General features: G+C 41.2%; 1 protein-coding gene across 4 annotated transcripts in view; it reads right to left on the bottom strand.

The window, feature by feature from the left end:
- The window catches only part of BTBD9 (BTB domain containing 9), a 406,786-nt gene extending 391,520 nt beyond the window's left edge, over positions 1 to 15,266 (bottom strand). For 2 of the 4 annotated variants that reach the window (XR_009505745.1, XM_059938774.1), the window contains exon 1: positions 15,144 to 15,261. The gene's annotated coding sequence lies outside the window, so the exon portion shown is untranslated. Of the gene's footprint in view, positions 1 to 14,626; positions 14,921 to 15,143 lie in introns of those variants that run through there. The other 2 variants (XM_059938776.1, XM_059938775.1) reach the window with 2 other exon arrangements.
- Positions 15,267 to 17,458: the final 2,192 nt, after the last annotated feature.

Genomic DNA, 17,458 nt, shown 5'->3' with positions numbered 1-17,458 from the left:
ATGCCACAGGGTGCAGCCAAAAAAAAAGAAAAAAAAAGAATTACCATATGATCCAGCAACTCCTGGGCATATACCTGGACAAAACTATAATTCAAAAGAATACATGCACCCCTATGTTCATAGCAGCACTATTCACAATAGCCAACACATGGAAACAACCTAAATGTCCATTGACAGATGAATAAAGATATGGTACATATACACAATGGAATACTACTCAGCCATAAAAAAGAACAAAATAATGCCATTTGCAGCAACATGGACGCAACTAGAGATTATAATACTAAGTGAAGTAAGTCAGAAAGAGAAAGACAAATACCATACGATATCACTTATATGTGGAATTTAAAATATGACACAAATGAACCTCTCTATGAAACAGAAACAGACTCACAGACATAGAGAACAGACTTGTGGTTGCCAAGGGGGAGGGGGTTGGGGGAGGGAAGGACTGGGAGTGTGGGATTAGCAGATGTAAACTATTATATATAGGATGGATAAACAAAAAGGTCCACTGTATAGCACAGGGAACTATATTCAATATCCTGTGATAAACCATAATGGAAAAGAATATAAAAAAAAGAATGTCTATATGTGCATAACTGAGTCCGTTTGCTGTACAGCAGAGATTGGCACAACATTGTAAATCAACTATACTTCAATAAAAAAATTATATAAAAATATGTAATATAAAAAAAATCATACCCTTTCCAAAGCCTACAGGGTTCTGTATGAGCTGTCACCCAATCACCTCCCCGAACTCATATCCTACTCCTCTCTTCACATTCTGCTCCAGCCACGCTGGCCTTGCTGTTCCTTAAACACAGATGAGCTTACCTGAACTCCGGTCCTTATAATTACCTTCCCTCTGCCTTTCGGAATATTTTGTTCTCAGAGTCCCCACTACTGGCTACTCATCATTCAGGTCTCTGCTCCCTCACCACCCTACCTAAAAGAATACCACCCCCCAAACACACTTCTCACCCGCTACTCCATTTTATTATCTTCATCATTAGGTATTTATCATTAGAAGATAAGCTCCATGGGCAGTTCATCTCAGTGCCTAGAAAAGTACCTGGCACACAGTAGGTACTCAATATCTGTATGAATGCTTAAAGTAGCTAGTGTGGTCCTGTTTCAAATAACTGAACTCCACTGACATATACAAGAGATACAGGTATGAAGATGTGATACTAGTAGTTGTGGTAGGCAGAATTCTAAGATGCCCCCATCCCCCATTCTCCTCCCTCTCCCCTGTGTACGTGCCCTGTATAATCCCCTCCTGAGTATAGGCGGCACATGTGAATATGGGATAGTCAATCATGTGATTAGGCTACCTTACATGAAACACTGTTATAGTCAACTGGAGAGATTCTCCTGCTGCCTTTGAAGTAAGATGCCAGGTTGTGAGTAGGGCCATGTAGTTAGAACCTGAGGGTGGCCTCTAGGAGCTGAGAGGGACCCCCAGCTGACAGCCAGCAAGAAAATGAGGATCTCAGTTACATGATCACAAGGAATCGAATTCTGCCAACAACTAACGAGCTTGGTAGAGGACCCCAAGCCTCAGATGAGATCACAGCCCCTGCAAACCCCTTGACTTCAGCCTAGTAAGACCCAGAGCAAAGAATACTGCTATATCATGCTGGACTTCTGACCTACAGAAATGATCATGAAGGGCTGTTGTTTTAAGCTGTAAGTTTGTGGCACATCAACAGATGACTAATGCAGTGGCCATCAACCCTATCAGTCCCAATGCTCACTTTTTATAACAAAAATTTTGTCATGCTACCTAATGTTCTTTAATAGAATTCATAGATTTAGAACCTACTAATCACTTTTTATAAAAATACATTAGCTATAAGGGAGAAATTTTTAAATAATTTATAATAAAATAATATGCATCTCAACCAAATTAGAAAATAAAACTGCCCCTATAAATTTTCATAATGCCCTCTGAGGAGAGAGTCCATAACCATAACCTCTGCTTGCCAGGATCAGTGTACCTAGAACACACTGGCTCGAAATTGGGAGAATATTTAATTTTAAAATGCTTATTACTTGCTAATCTTGTTTCTTTATACATCAGGTCGTAAAGGATGTCTTTGAAAATCACACTAGCATTATATTTTTGTTCTAACCATTTTCCAAAATGGATTTAAGAAGGTTTGAAAGCCTCATAATTTCCTTTTTTCCCTCCTCCTCCTCAATTATTTAGTACTCACTGGGCATGTGATACTGTTACTTGAAATTAATTTTCACAATTAAATAGACTTTTAAAGCTTCTAATTAATTTCCCAACTTTCGTTTTTCAGATGTGAACAGATAATCACCATCATCTAGCGGCTCATTATACACACTATAAAATATTTCACCCCAGCTGTGAAGCTGGCCATAGTAAATATGTTTTGTTGCCTTAATCAAGATTTATGATAAGATAATAATGTAATTTTTAAAGGCCACATGCCAGAGTACCTCCTAAATTAATAAAAATACTTAGCACTTAACCTATAACACACTTTAAAATCATCACACAGTCTTGCAGGTAGCTATGTGCCCATGTGCCCGGGGCTAGTAACAACTGATGGAGAGCATGTCACCAAGCCCATTTACTTGATTTATTTTACAGTAGCCTTCTAAGGCCACGTACATAATGGGTACTCACTGTGTGATGGGAAAATAAATTATTTAGTGTGGACAACCTGACAGTGTTACTGTTAAGTTATTAATTCACTGAGAAAGGGAAATTCCCTTAACAGCCTTTTTTCATGCCCAAACAGCAACACTATTAGTAACTATTTACAGATTCCTAGAACCCTAGAGCTGGGAAGGACTTAAGGATAATAACCACGGTTTTTTACAAATGAGGAAACTGAGAAACTTGTCCAAGCTTACAGCCATCAGTGGCCGAACCTAGGATAAGGGGAGATAAGGCTATGGGTTGTCAATCTCCTCATTCAGAAAATGGGGATAGCCACACCCTTGGTAGGGTGGTTATGAAGATGCAATGAAATAACAGGACATAGTACATGCTTGACACTTAACAGCTACTCCGTAACTATCATTTTCCTCCCCAGGGTTTCCTCCACCAATTTCTCCCATCACTTTTTTTTTTTTTTTTTAACCAAAATATCCTTCAGGATGATGCGCATTGGTGATGATTTCCTGAGGTATACTGCGTTGACATACAAATTAGAGCAAACTGAAGGACTCACTGGGAGGCTAGAGGAAGCAGCTGACTCCCACTCTCAGGAGATAAGTCTACACCCCCCAAAGGTTTCAAAGATTTTCAATTTGTTGGACTGAGCCCACATCAGCTTTGCCAAGGTTGACAGTATGCAGAGTTTAGGGCCAGTTTTTCAACGCTGTGCTTCACACATACTTTCTAATCCCTCTCTAGTATTTATTCAAATTTTTCATAAGATTATCTATACCCCTGGCCTCCCCCTTCTAACCTCCAATTCACTCCTGAATCCACTGAAGTCTCACTATCAGCCCACCACTCCACTGAAACCACTCTTACCAAGGTCATAACCTCTTGACTGGAATACCCAAGATTCACTTTTCCATCCTTACCTTCCTGGATCTCTCTGAAACATGGACACACCCTTCTTGAAACTCTACTCCCTTAGTCTCTGTGACAGTGTACTCTCCTGGTTCTCCTTTTACCTTCATGTGTCTATTCTTTCACTAATGTCTCTTTAAGAGTTGTGTTTCCCAGGGCTGTGACTTCCTGGTGAGTTTATTTATCTATCCTCCCAGTTTCAGCTACCTCCTACTAACTTCCAAATCTCTATCTCTAGCCCAGGCCACTCCTGTGAATCTCAGATTGATTTGAACAGATTCATATGCCTGCAATATGATTCCACTGCATGTCCCTACTGGCACTTCAAATCAACATACTCAACACCGAACTAATCTCTTAATGCATATCCTCCTCCACTGTCCTTTATCTTAATATGTGGTATCATCAAACAGCAATCCATGCTAAAAACCTGTAAGACTTCCTTGACTCCTTCCTCTCCCTGATCCTACCATATCTAATCAATTGATTAGATCTCCTAATTTTACCTCCTAAATATTCCTCTAATTCATCCCTCCTATGCCTATCTAGTAACTCCTATTCTTGTTCAGGTTTCAGTCATCTCTTACATGAAATACTTCAACAGCTTCTGTCCTCCTCAATTCCATCTCCACTCAGCTTACAGAATAATCAATCTAATAAATATATAATCACACTACTCCCCTGCTTAACACTTTTAAAATAATACTCCAATTAAAAGGCTCTGGAGTCAGATCTCTGCAATTTGGAATCCACTCTCTGCACTCATTAGACATGGCCTTGAAGAAGTTACTTAACTTCTCTGCACCTCCATATTTTTACTTGTGAATATCCCAGAGGATTAAATGAGATAATAACTATAAAGCACTTAATACAGTTCCCGGCATATAGTAAGTGCTTAACAAATGGTAGTTATTAGTGATCATATTATTAATAAAATCACACTGATTGTATTATGGTCATTGGACTGGTATACAAGTTCATGGAGCACAAACAGCCCTTCTTGAATTGACCCGTGCTTACACTCTAGCCTCCTCCCTAAGGACGCCCTGCCTCTCACTTTGTGCTTCAGCAACATCGAACTTCGTAACCACTTACTGTGACACATTTAGCCATCTCTCTGCCCAAAATACATTTTCCTTGCATAAGTAAGGTCTTTTTCTTTAGGCCTAATGAGGTGTCACCCTCACCAGGAAGCCTTCTTTGAACATCAGAGCTTATTAAGGTGTCTCCTCAGAAGTATTAGACAGACAGATAGATGAAAGGAAGCTCCCTGGGAATCTCCTCCCCAACTCCACCTGAATTAGGTCAATTCTTACCACAAAGGAGTCACAACATATTCAAATTTAACTTACGAATTCAACTATGTATATAGAAGGAGGAGTGAGAAATAGTGAGAGCTCGCCATCACTCCACTCAATGACCAAATGCTCCTTGCTATAATCAAGCCTGAAACAGAAGGTACGAGTGATCTCATAGATTGCTCAACCACTGACAGATAAGTGGAGGCAGCAAAGAATTAATTGAAGGCTCTAGAGAAGCACTGGTAACAGAGAGGTAGAGAGGTAGTAGAATAGTTACCCTGCCTTAGGAGAATTAACCATTAACCCTTCCTTTAAAAACTCTCAACAGGTGATTTCCACATGTCAAAAGAGTTTAATAACCACTGAAATAAATAGTACATACTTACTTCAGTAGTTAACAAAGTGTACATTCGTTAAGGTTTAGATGATTAAACCTTTAATGGAGGTATGACAGAACGTAGAGAGAGCAAAGAAATCAATGAAAACAATACAAATGCACACAAGATTATTACTACTACACAATAGCAAAGTAAGTATCTGAGAGAACTTTACCAAACCACCAATTACATAACTGCAAACATAGCTTCATAGTGGAGGCTTGAGGCAGGCCAGGAAATACTTAGTAATGGTGGCACTCATGAAGTGAGGTGTTAAGCCAAATTAGGGGTGTCAAATAAAACTTCTAGTAAAATTAAATTCTCCTAATCCAAATTAGCTTATGTTGGGGTGTGCAAGTATTAAGAAAACCATGACATGGCACTTTGTAGGCATTAAAGGATCTCCTAAAGAAAATTTTGACATTACTTGATTTTTGCATTGTTTTGACTTTAGAATATAACCACTAACCCCACTCTGACCCCCAACTATATGACTCCACTATAGTCTCTTGCTAATGCCACTATCTGTAAGAACAAATAACCCATTCTGCTGGTAACTGGAGCCATGGGTTTCCATTTGACTCCCCAACTTAACTAGTTCCACAGCCAGCATTAAAAACAGGAACACTGGCACCCAGCTTCCCAAGGAGAGGGCTGTCTAGTTCTGCTCCAGCTAGCACAGATGAGGGCCCTATGAGAAAATCACATGCAGTGAGGAAAGCAAGCCAACGCAAGTTCCCTTAGGGGAACTTAAACTTAGCTCTCCTTTAGGAAATTACCCAATACCCTGCTACTCTTCATCTGATATCATTTCTACTCCTTCTCCACTAGGCCATAAACTCCTTGAGGACAGGGACCAGGTCATAATGTTTGATGGAAAAATTATCAAAACTGTCTCATCCACTAATCTCATTGGCAAGTAATCACAAAGTACTGCTTCAGGCTAGCACAGACTTTTCTAGAGATTAAAACTATTGAAAACAAGCATGAGCAAATAAAATGCATCAAAAAGGGACTTGTTATAGTACATCTGTTAAAAGGGCATTTTTTTTAAAAAGTAAAATCATGCAAATATAAAACATGTCAAAGATTTTATTTATCTCATTAATTAATGAAGCAGCCAGTAAGAAAATATAATCAGTTCCAAGGAGAAGTCAAAGAACACACATACATATATATAGGCTACCTGGAATGCTGAAATTGCTTTACAAATAAATGCTGCAAAACTGCTCGATATCCCCAGGACAACGTTCAGTTGCATTCCACTCAACGAAATCCATTTGCATTTCTATGGACAAGAATCATCTGCATTACTCTGTTTCCTACAATTTACAGAGTTATGAAATAGCTCAAAGACAATGACAGGTTCAGAGAACCTGGAAGAGTGCACTAGCTAGGACAGTCGGTAATCTTTTACGTCCATTTCATAGTCTCTCACAATTTTTCCTGACAACATCCATACAATGGAATATTATGCAGCTGGCTATAGAGAATGAGGCAGCCTTTTCATGTACTGACATGGAACAGCCTCCAGGATATAATGAAAAATAAGCAAGATGAAGTACAGTAATATGGTAGATGACATTTATGTTTAAGAATAAATATAAAAATATGCCATATACATCAAATATTTCTGAAAAGATATACAGGAATGTTAACATTTGGGGGAAGGTGGTGAAGGTTATACGAGAATCATTTTCTGTCTATCTAAAATTAGGTTAAAATTAAGAAGAAAAAAGCAAGCAGGTAATTGATGCTTGTTGAGGGTAGGGGTGGTGAAGTCAAGATTTGGTTACCATCTAAAGAAATAAAGTCCCAAAATATAAACCAAACTGTGGCATGTTTTGAAAAGGTTTCCTGACTAAATCCATTATATTCTATATACATACACCTTCTAAAGAATGAGATTTGGAATTTAATGGACCTACTTTAGGACCTATTCACGAAGTTTCTAAAGTACCCAAAGGACTTTAATATAAGTTAATAGACTCATTTGTTGCTCATTATGTAACCCAAAGTCTGTGTTCTATGGAAACTACAATGTGTGCCTTTAGACACTGGTTAGGGAAGTACTCTTCTGAAAGTCTGGAAGGTAGATTAATTTATCTAGAAATGTTTGGTTCTATTTAAGATTAATTATGAAAACTACTAAATAAGTGTAAATGAAATTATATAAGAATAAATGCATAAAATAGGATAAAAATGAAAAGATTCCAGGTGTATTGAAAATGAAGCTAATGAGACAGATGCAAAACTTTAAAAAATTACCAACAAATCTTTTTTTAAAAATATTTATTTTATTTATTTATTTTATTTATTTTTTTGGCTACATTGGGTCTTATTTGGGGCACGCGAGATCTTCATTGAGGCATGCAGGATCTTTCATTGCAGTGTGCGAGCTTCTCTCTAGTTGTGGCGTACAGGCTCTGTAGTTTTGCGGCACGTGGGATCTCTCGTTGAGGCACGCAAGCTCAGTAGTTGTGGCGCACGGGCTTAGCTGCCCCTTGGCATGTGGGATCTTAGTTCCCCGACCAGGGATGGAACCCACGTCTCCCGCATTAGAAGACGGATTCTTTACCACTGGACCACCAGGGAAGGCCCCAACAAATCTTAATTTATAAAAACTTGCGGAAATTCCCTGGCAGTCCAGTGGTTAGGACTCTGCGCTTTCACTGCCGACGGCCTGTGTTCAATCCCTGGTTGGGGAACTAAGATCCCACAAGCCGCGTGGCGTGGCCAGAAAAAAAATTAAAAAGTAAAACTTACTTTAGATTTTTTAAAAAACCACTACCTTTTCTCCAAAGTATTCCAGAAAATACTGTGAATACACAAGTCAGAAAGATTACAGCATGTGCTACAACAGAGACAATCAATTTCAGCTGAGGAAATGGCTTCATAGGACAAAGTACTTATGGTTGTTTTAAAATATGTCTACAAATCCTTTGACATCCCTCCCAAAAAGCTGGAGCCTAACTGGCTTCCCTTGAGTGTGGGCTGGACTTAGTGACTCATTTTTAACAAACAGAATATAGCAGAAGTGGCAGTGTGTGTCATCAAGATAGGATATACAGGCCTGTGGTTCCCTCCTTGCTCTCTCTTGTATCACTTGCTCTGGGTAAAGCCAGCTGACATGTTGTGGGGATACTCAAGCAGCCCTAGAAAGACCTAAGGCTGCAGCCATCTTGGAGACAGATCCTCCAGCCCCAGTCAAGCCTTCAGATGACTGCTGCAAGGCTGGTCACAGCTCGACTGCAACCGAGTCAGAGTCCACCCAGCTAAGCTTCAACTGAATTCCTGACCCAAAGATACTGTTGGATAAGAAATGTCTGTTGTTTTAAGCAGCAAAATTTAGAGGTAAGTTGTTAAACAGCAATAGATAACAAATACAGGGTTTAATATTTATCCATTTGTATCACTATAATTTTATTTAAAAATTTATTATGAAATTAGTGGAAATCACCTATGCTTTACAAAGGTAATTATAATCGATATTTCCAGGAATGTACAAAATAGGACCCAAAAGGGATAAATCGAATCAGAATAAGAACATTAAACCAGAAGTAAAATATACAGACAAGTATTTAGCTTGTAAATAGATTTTAAAATAAACACTTGGGTGGGTGAAAGGAATAAGTGGTGCGGAGAGAAAGACAATTAGCTGAGAAATCTCAAGTATATGTTGTTTGGGGTGAGCAGCAAGATATTTTTCCCTAAGTGTCAAAAAAATAGTTGTGAATTTACTTTAAATGTCATTAGCTTGGAAAAGTACAATTCTTCCTCTAGAAGACTGCACCTATACATAGAGAATGGAAAATCTGAATGTTTATGTAGAATAACCTGTCAGTTGACTAAAAAGTTTTGGGTCAAATATAGCATGTCTTCACTGGAAAATCAGCTTCAGGACCTTTCATTGTCTACCTCCGTTTCCCCTCCATTCCTAACAATATTATCAAATTCTTTTCAATCATTCAGGCAGTTATTAAAATTCTAACTTCCCAAACAACTTTCCCCGAATCAGCAGAAACAAGATTGGATTTCTTCACCTGGAGATTTGCATGCAAGGGCCCCATGCTGACATCCGTGAAGGGCACTGGCTCTGGAGACCAAGCATGGGGCTGAAGCCCTGTCCCATCTCACTGGTCACGAACACAGGCAAACTGTTCTCCCCATTCTGAAACTTGGTTGCCTTATTAGTAAAATGAGGATAATATCCAGTTTACAAGGCTGTTATTATAAGAATTAAATGACTTAGAGAAAAGGCTTAGCATAATACAGCCACTTGATAAACAGTAGCTAGTAGTTAATGATCTTGTTACTTATGTACTGTATTTCCCTAACCAAGAAAACAAGGACACAGACTGCCAGAATATTTTTTGTATCACATAAAGACCCAAAAGGCAGCCCAGGAGATTAATGTGGATTTATGACATCTTATAATTTCTGGAACATCATAATAGCTTATGAGTTGAAATCCAAACTGAACACTCAGGTGCTCAACAAGTATTGGAGAACCTAGTCTGTGATCAATACTTATATATAGCACTTACCATATTCTATGTAGTATTGTAAATATGTTTTTCTGCTCTACCAAATTATATATTCTTTGATTGCTTTAAAAAATTTCCATGTATCTCTATATTTTCTCATGGCCCCTTGCATACATACATAAGGCTGAATGAATTTAACTTCAAGTCCTTGATGTCTACTCATATCAATATATTCTCAAGATTATAAAATTCAGGCATCAGATCTTCCCCTGACAAGGTGTGTGCACACTCACTCACACAGTATCATACCCCCTAACTAAAGCCAGTGTTGGATACCCAGAGCAATGAGCACTTCTCTATGTGCAGCACTCTGTACAGTTTCTGGCACATAGTAAATACTTAATGAACGTTAGCAGAAAGAATAAATGAGAGAGAACAAGAACCCAGGAAGCGTGGTGAGTAGCTCACTGGTCTAGCTACAATTTAACTCCTGAAATCTCTTTTCGATGTGTTTATATCTTTGCACAACTATTGTTTGATTTCCTTATACAGCAGAACTCTCTTATAACTTCCAATCATAGATTAGGACTAACATTTGTGCTATATGAGTATATGAGTCATGTAAGATCCAAAGTATATTGGCATACAAGAAATAAGTCCTTATATTCTGGTTCCTCTCCTTCCACATTTCTGTGATTATATCTCACCCTGTTTCTTTCCTTTAAGTTTTGCCCATCCTATTGTAAACATCCCAGGTACAGGGAGTATATTGTTTGCTTACCCTATAAACCTGCAAAGTGCCTAATACAAGATACAGATTGTAATCTTGACACTTGTTACTGACAATTATTTTGCAAATTGGACTTCCTGACATTTAAAAAAAGTGGGCGGGGAGGGGGGAATCTAATACAAAGTCAAAAGCATCTAGCTATGCATCAGATATTTGAAAGAAAGTTTCTGTACTTACTGTGTTTGTGTGTGTGTCTGTAAAATTAGAAACAGTAACTTCTCTGTGACCCAACAGAGATATGAGGATGAATGAAATCTGTGTGTGAGTACGTGCAATCATGCACAAGGACAGTATTAAGAAGCTTCAAAGGCTCATTTAAACAATGCTATGTGCCAAGCATTATACCAAATTCTGAAGAAAACAGAAATAAGAAGGAGATGAGGTTCATGGAACTGGAAAGCAGACTAGTGGATCTAGAGAGTCTGCAGGCTGTTATTTCCTTATCCTTCTCTAAACTCTCTCCGGGTTCTCCAACAAACTCAATCTCTCTGTTAGCCTCTATGCTAACCCTCTAAATCAGTGGTTCTCAAAGCGTGGTCCTGGGAATAACATCAGCATCACCTGAGAACTTGTTCAAAATGCAAATTCAGGAGCCACACCCAGACCTATGGAATCAGAAACTTCGGGGGTGGGACTCAGAAATCTGTGTTTTACCAAAGCCTCCAGGTATTTCTGATGCATGCTCAAGTTTGAGAAACCATCTAAGTTTTATTTAAGTGTTGATTTCCAAAAGTTCCACTCCTTGCCCTTTCCAGTTCTCGCTCTCAACTTTTCTGCATAGGAATATCTTTTCTTCTACTACCTCTGCAACTGTAACTATTACTACTACTAATAGCAACAGCTGTCATTTATTAAGCATATATCAGCTAGGCATTGTGCTAACTGCTGTGCACATACCATCTTAATCTCCACAACAGTTCTTTAAAATATTATTAACCCCACTTTTCAGAAGAAACTTAGGTTTACAGATGGCTAAATAACTTGCCCAAGGTTATCCATCCCAACCAATAGTGGCATAACAGAGATTTGATTTCAGGTTTTCCTGACTCCAAAGTCCACAGCATTAACTACTATACTAAGTCCCAGAATGGTACTACTTCCATAGCCTTGGAGGCTGTCAGTTACATTACAATTATTCCTAAACTTTCTCATAAACTCTGGAGTAGAGTTTCTAGTTACCTAATGGGCCTCTCTAAACTCCACACATGGGCCTTAAAATTAACATGCCATCATTTCTTCCCTCCACTGTAAATCTGTTCCTCCTCCTGTGTTTTCTAATTTAGTGTTCTCATAATCCCCAGTTACTCGAGCTGGACATGTCACCTTTGACTTCTCACTCTCTCTCACCTCTAGCTGTTCCTAACATTTAGAGATTTTTTTTTTTAACATCTTTATTGGAGTATAATTGCTTTACAATGGTGTGTTAGTTTCTGCTTTATAACAAAGTGAATCAGTTATACATACATCTAAAATACCTTTACAAGCCATCCATTCCCACTGTCCCTCTTCAGGCTCCCAGCATCTCTCACCTACATCCTAACTGGTCTCCCACCCTCTCCGCTCTCATACAGTTCTGCATATGAACTGCCTGTTAACTTTCTGATCTGATTATTCTACCTTTCAAGGTTCTCTATCACCAGCACGGGGGTAGTGTTGGAAGGAGGGAGACTAGGCTTTTTAGAATGGAAGACCCCCTTGTAATTTGGCTCCAACCATACCTTTCCTGTCTCATCACTTCTGCCGTACAAGAAGCCTACAAAAGACAACTCAAGGTTTTCCCATTCAATTTTAATCTTCGGCAATTTTGCTTATACTCTCCCCTCTGGCTGGAATGATTGTTTTCCCTTTTCCATGTAGCAAAATACTACTTAACCTTCAGGGCTAAGTTCCACCGTCTTCTCTTTAAAGTTTTCCCTGACTCTATCAATTTATTTCCCCAGCCAAAGTGATCTATTCCTTCAGCATTTTATTCATTCCAAAAGTGGTGAACTCTTATCACAGCACATCATGGTTAGTGTTTGTCCCCTCTGATGAACACTTGGTATCTCAGGTATACTGTGTTTTATTCTTTGTCTTGCTGGCAACCAACACAGTGCCTAGACATAGCCAGCACCCAATATATATTTGCTGAGTTGTTAAATAACATTTGGTGTTGCAACATTACACAGGTTAGCAATTCAAGTTCAGGTTTATGCAACACTCAAAAGAAAGCTCACATAACAACAAAAGATAAAGACTAAAGGTTCAATATTTAAGAGCAGCATCTTTAATTTTCTCAAATCTTTTTGTCAATATTTTTGAGTATCCTTCTTCAAATAGATTCCTTTCCCAGCTAACATTATTTTTATTTTTTACAGCATCAGCAGTAACTACAAACCTCAGACCACTATAAGAGATAATCCCAAGCAAAACTGTGTCACTGAGAGTAGCTCGATAATTGCTTTGGGTACATCATTTCAGTAAATTTCCAATGGAACGGCCCAAGCACATAGGTAGATTTTAGAAATGAGGACATGCGCTGCTGACTAAATACATTAGATACACGCACATTAGTGAGGCATTTATTCAAATTAGTACTGAAATCAGAGGTATACAACAACCTGATTTTGGTTCAACGATAATATCCTTTCCTTTTAAGTAATGATAACACTTATGATTGTTTAAGACTCTACTCTGAGTAACACAACTCCCATCCCTCCCAGAAAGTAGGCTCCATCTTGTTATCAGTGGGATGCTGATGAGCCTGCCTTAGTCTTAACACTTTCCCTCCCCAACCTACTAAACCTTATCTCTCCAACTTTCCCCTCTCATGGGACATGTAAGTTGCCGCAATATATCCCCCAATGACCAAATTCACACTATTTTTCTCAACATATGACTTATCTCTTCTCTAACAGAAGTTTTACACTTCTTTCACAGATGAGATGAAATCTTACCTCTTCCAAAGAGTTCACTAATTCAGCCCACAAGTCTTATCTTTTCTAAATTTCTACTGCACTTAAAGTATAGCACTTCACATAACACCTGTTTACATACTACCTCATTTGGTTTCATAATTATTTTATATAATATGCTTTATTTTCCTAGCTAGACTGTTTGCCCTTAAAAGAAAAAAGCCAGGTCTTTTATGTCATTTGTAATCCCACAGTCCTCCTCCCACATGCAGCATAATACTAGGCAGAGGGGGCACATGTATTAACTACTTGAAGGACTGAGCTAACTGCGTGTTATGACTTATCCACGGTGTCACATATAATAAATATCTACTGCGTGCCTACTCTGTGGCAGGCACTTTTGTAGGTACTGGAGATATGGCCCTGAAAAACAAACGTGATCCCTGTCCTAAAAGCTATTATAGTCTAGAGCGCAAGAGATACTGAATTCCGAGTACCCTAAGAGCTACAGAGCAAGGTTATCACTGGTTCCGAGACGTAAGAACCTCAAACAACATACTTTACAGATCCTCAGTTATGAAACTGAATCACAGAATTTTAGATCCGAATGAGAAGTTACAAGTTATTTTCTTCAATTTTCTTGCACAAATCATGATTAAATTTCAGTATAGCCTGTCTTTCTACCGTTTCTAGGCACTGCCTTCATCAACGGTCAGAAAAGACTGACTTCCTTCCTACCTCCAATACTCCTTTCTCCCGAGCATGGTCACTACTGCAGCCACACATCTACCCACGAGGGAGTCCAGCGCACTGAGAAGAAAGCACTGGGCTAACGATCAGCTGCACCCAATCAGGCTTGTCAGACCATCGACATTTTCCAGCTTACACGCTGAACAGAATCTGTATTTTCTGCTTAGTAAATAGCAAGCCTGTGCTACTTTTAAGAAAAAGAAAAACCGGTGCCTCCACACTTCCTCGGCCCTAATAACGACAGAAGCACAACATGGTTTAGGGAAACAAAACAGCTGATGTGAGTCTATGAGGAAGAACTGAGGATGGCTAGCCGCCCCGTGGCCTCAAAACCTGTAGCAACAACGTGATAAAATGCGTAGGGCCGACAAAGTTTGGGGCGTGCATTAAGCACGTGCGCACACACACGAAGTTGGAAACACTAGGCAACAGGTGGGCCGCACCCTCTGTACACTGACAGATCACCTTCTCCAGGTCGTGGGTGTGTCTGACGCCGCACGCAGGCACTGATTCACAACTCCCTCCATAACAACCAGCTCCGCCTCAGAGCCCAGCCAGGGCAGGGGCGCTGAGGGCCCCAGGAGTGCCAAACTTTCCGGACCCCAACCTCGGCGTCCCCGGTTCCGCCTGGTCTCGGTCTCGCGCCAGCTCGTCTCAGGCAGGATGCGAGGCTGCTCTAGGAACCTGGCTTCTCGGGATTCCGAGTCCTCGGCCTGGGAGCCTGGCAGAGCCACCCCGAGGTCCCCAAACACCTCCTTCCTACAACACATTCCAGAACTAGAGACTCTTCGCCGGCCAGCTGCTGCCGCTTCCCACAGTGACCGAGCCCAGGAACTGACCCTCGTCAGCCCCCGTCCCCACTCCTTCCCCGCCCCCGGAGAAAGCAGCTGAGGAGCGTGTAGGGGCGCGCGTCCCCGCGCCCCGGGCCCGCGCAGCAGGTGCGGCCAGGCCCCACCTCCCTGGCGAGGCCGCGGCTACTCACCCCCACGATGCTCCTCTGCGACCTCACCGCCCGCACAGACGCCTCTTCCGCCCGCTCCGCACCCGCCTCGTAGCGACCGCCCCCTTGGCCCCTGCCGTCGCCGCCGTCCTCGCCGCCGCCGCGGCGCGCGTCCGCTGTCACGCACACCGCCGTGGCCGCGCACGCGCCTCTGCGCGCTGGCGTCACGTAGCAACCGATTAGCGGCGGGCAGGCGGGAACCGTGGGTTTAGGGCCGCGAGGCCGGGTCCCGCGGGTTTTGCGGCTTTCCCTCACCCGCCCGACCCGCTGCCCTCCTGAGCAGTGGGCCCCAGGGTGTGGCTGCCCTGCCGGCACCTAGCTCCGGGTAAGTTACGTCACTATACGTCACTGTATGGCCTCACCGATCGCGTCACTGCAAATGGAAAGCTCCCCGCCGTGATCGCCCGGGCGCCTGTGGTGGAGGCAGCAGTGGCCTAGTCCAGACTCGCGGGAACCCCATCGGCTACTTCTGCGAAGTGCAGGAAGGTTCTCCAGGGACTGGGACCAGAAGGGGCTGAGTGCGCGGTTAATGTGTAAGGCTGCTGAATGACACTCGTTAACTCAGCAGCAGCGTGTGATGGACCGGGCCTTGAATTCCTCTGTTTCCTCATTATATAAATAAGAATAACAGTACCCATCTTTACTACGTTGAAGAATTGTACCGCTAAAAGAAAATAATGTATGCAAAGGTGCTTTTTAAAGTGTAAAACTCACTAGACTTTAAAATATCTTTATTATAAGAGAAGGCAGTCGAGCAAGAGCAGTTAAGAGCATGGACTTTGGAGTCAGGGAAACCTAGGTTCAAGTCTGATCCTGGATGTTGGACAGTCAATTCTGCTAGGCACTTGGGCGAACTGGAGGTCCACTGGGGTGTGGGGATTTGGAGAGAGTGACTGGAAAGGACGTAATCCCAGCCAAAGGAAGCTTCATGAGTAAAGGTATGGAAGTGAAAATAAACAGGAAGAACAAAGCTTGAGGCAGGGAGATCAGTTATGAGGCCATTGCTGTACCCCAGGTAAGAAGAGATCAGAGCCTTAACCAAAGCTTTGGCAGTGGGAGTGTAGAGGAAGGGATAGATGTGAGCGCTGTTAATGTGGTAGAATTGACAGCGCTGAGTGAGGGATAAATGAGTAAGCCAAGTTTCTAGCACGGGTGCTGGGGTAGGTGGTGGAAACATTTAACAAAATGTGAATAAAAATGAGTCTCGGTTATCCACAAGTTTCTGATCCAGCGTATTAGATAGTGCTGGTGATAGTCCCAGGAGGATGATTGGATTTGTGGGAAATGATGATGTGTTCAAAAATGGATATGTTTGTTGGGGAAACACTTATTCTCCACTCATGATGTTTCCTTCCACACAGAGTGACATCTGTTAATAAAATATACAATATATATAATATGATCTTAGCCTCTCACTGCACCTGCCCCCAGCTCACTCCTCCCTAGAGCAGTGACTTCCTAATTGGTGAATTTAAAAGGAGAAACGGGACAGATGTAGCCCATCCCATCACTTTCCTCTTAAAGGAAAGCTTCCATCAGGGAACTATCTTTGTGTTCTTTTCTGATTCACCAGGAGCAGGGCCTGGGGGTGGGGTTGAGGGTGCCTGGTCCAGGGCTACAAAGTTAGTAAGCCTATTTAATACCAGAGTTTCGCATTAGGAAGCTCTCTGTCCACAGGTAATATCCAATACTAATTTTGTCATTTGTAGTATACAGAATTATGGCTCCTGAAAGATTTTCACGTCCTAATCTCCAAAACCTGTGAATGTTACCTTACAGGGCAAGAGGGACTTTGCAGGTGTGTTAAATTAAGGATCTTGAGGTGGGGAGATTGTCTTGGATTATCTGGCTGGATTGGAGGCAGGAGGGTCAGAGAATGAGATATGATGGTGGAAGCAGAGGTCAGAGAGAAAGATTTTAAGAATCTGTGCTGCTGGCTTTGAAGATGGAGCCAAGGAATGCAGGCAGCCTTTAGAAGCTGGAAAAGGCAAGGAAACAGATTCTCCTCTAGAGCCCCAAGAGAGAACGCAGCCCTGCCAATGCCTTGATTTTAGAATGTCTGACCTCCAGAACTGTAAGATAATAAATTTGTGTTGTTTTAAGCCACTAATTTTGTGGTAATTTGTTACAACAGCAATATAAAATGAATACATTCAGTAACAAAGATGATAGTTGGTCCCCTGCTGCATTCTGTTTTATCTAGAAAAAAGGGTGCAATTTATTAGGCTCCCTCAAAGACTACTGCAAGATGACTGTGACTTGATGAAGGGAACCTTCACATCCAGAGGGAAATATCC

The sequence above is a fragment of the Balaenoptera ricei genome, chromosome 11, assembly GCF_028023285.1.
Source record: "Balaenoptera ricei isolate mBalRic1 chromosome 11, mBalRic1.hap2, whole genome shotgun sequence".
NCBI classification, from domain to species: Eukaryota; Metazoa; Chordata; class Mammalia; order Artiodactyla; family Balaenopteridae; genus Balaenoptera; species Balaenoptera ricei.
The sequence above is the reverse complement of the archived record's forward strand: the minus strand, read 5'-3'. Positions and strand labels throughout refer to the sequence as shown.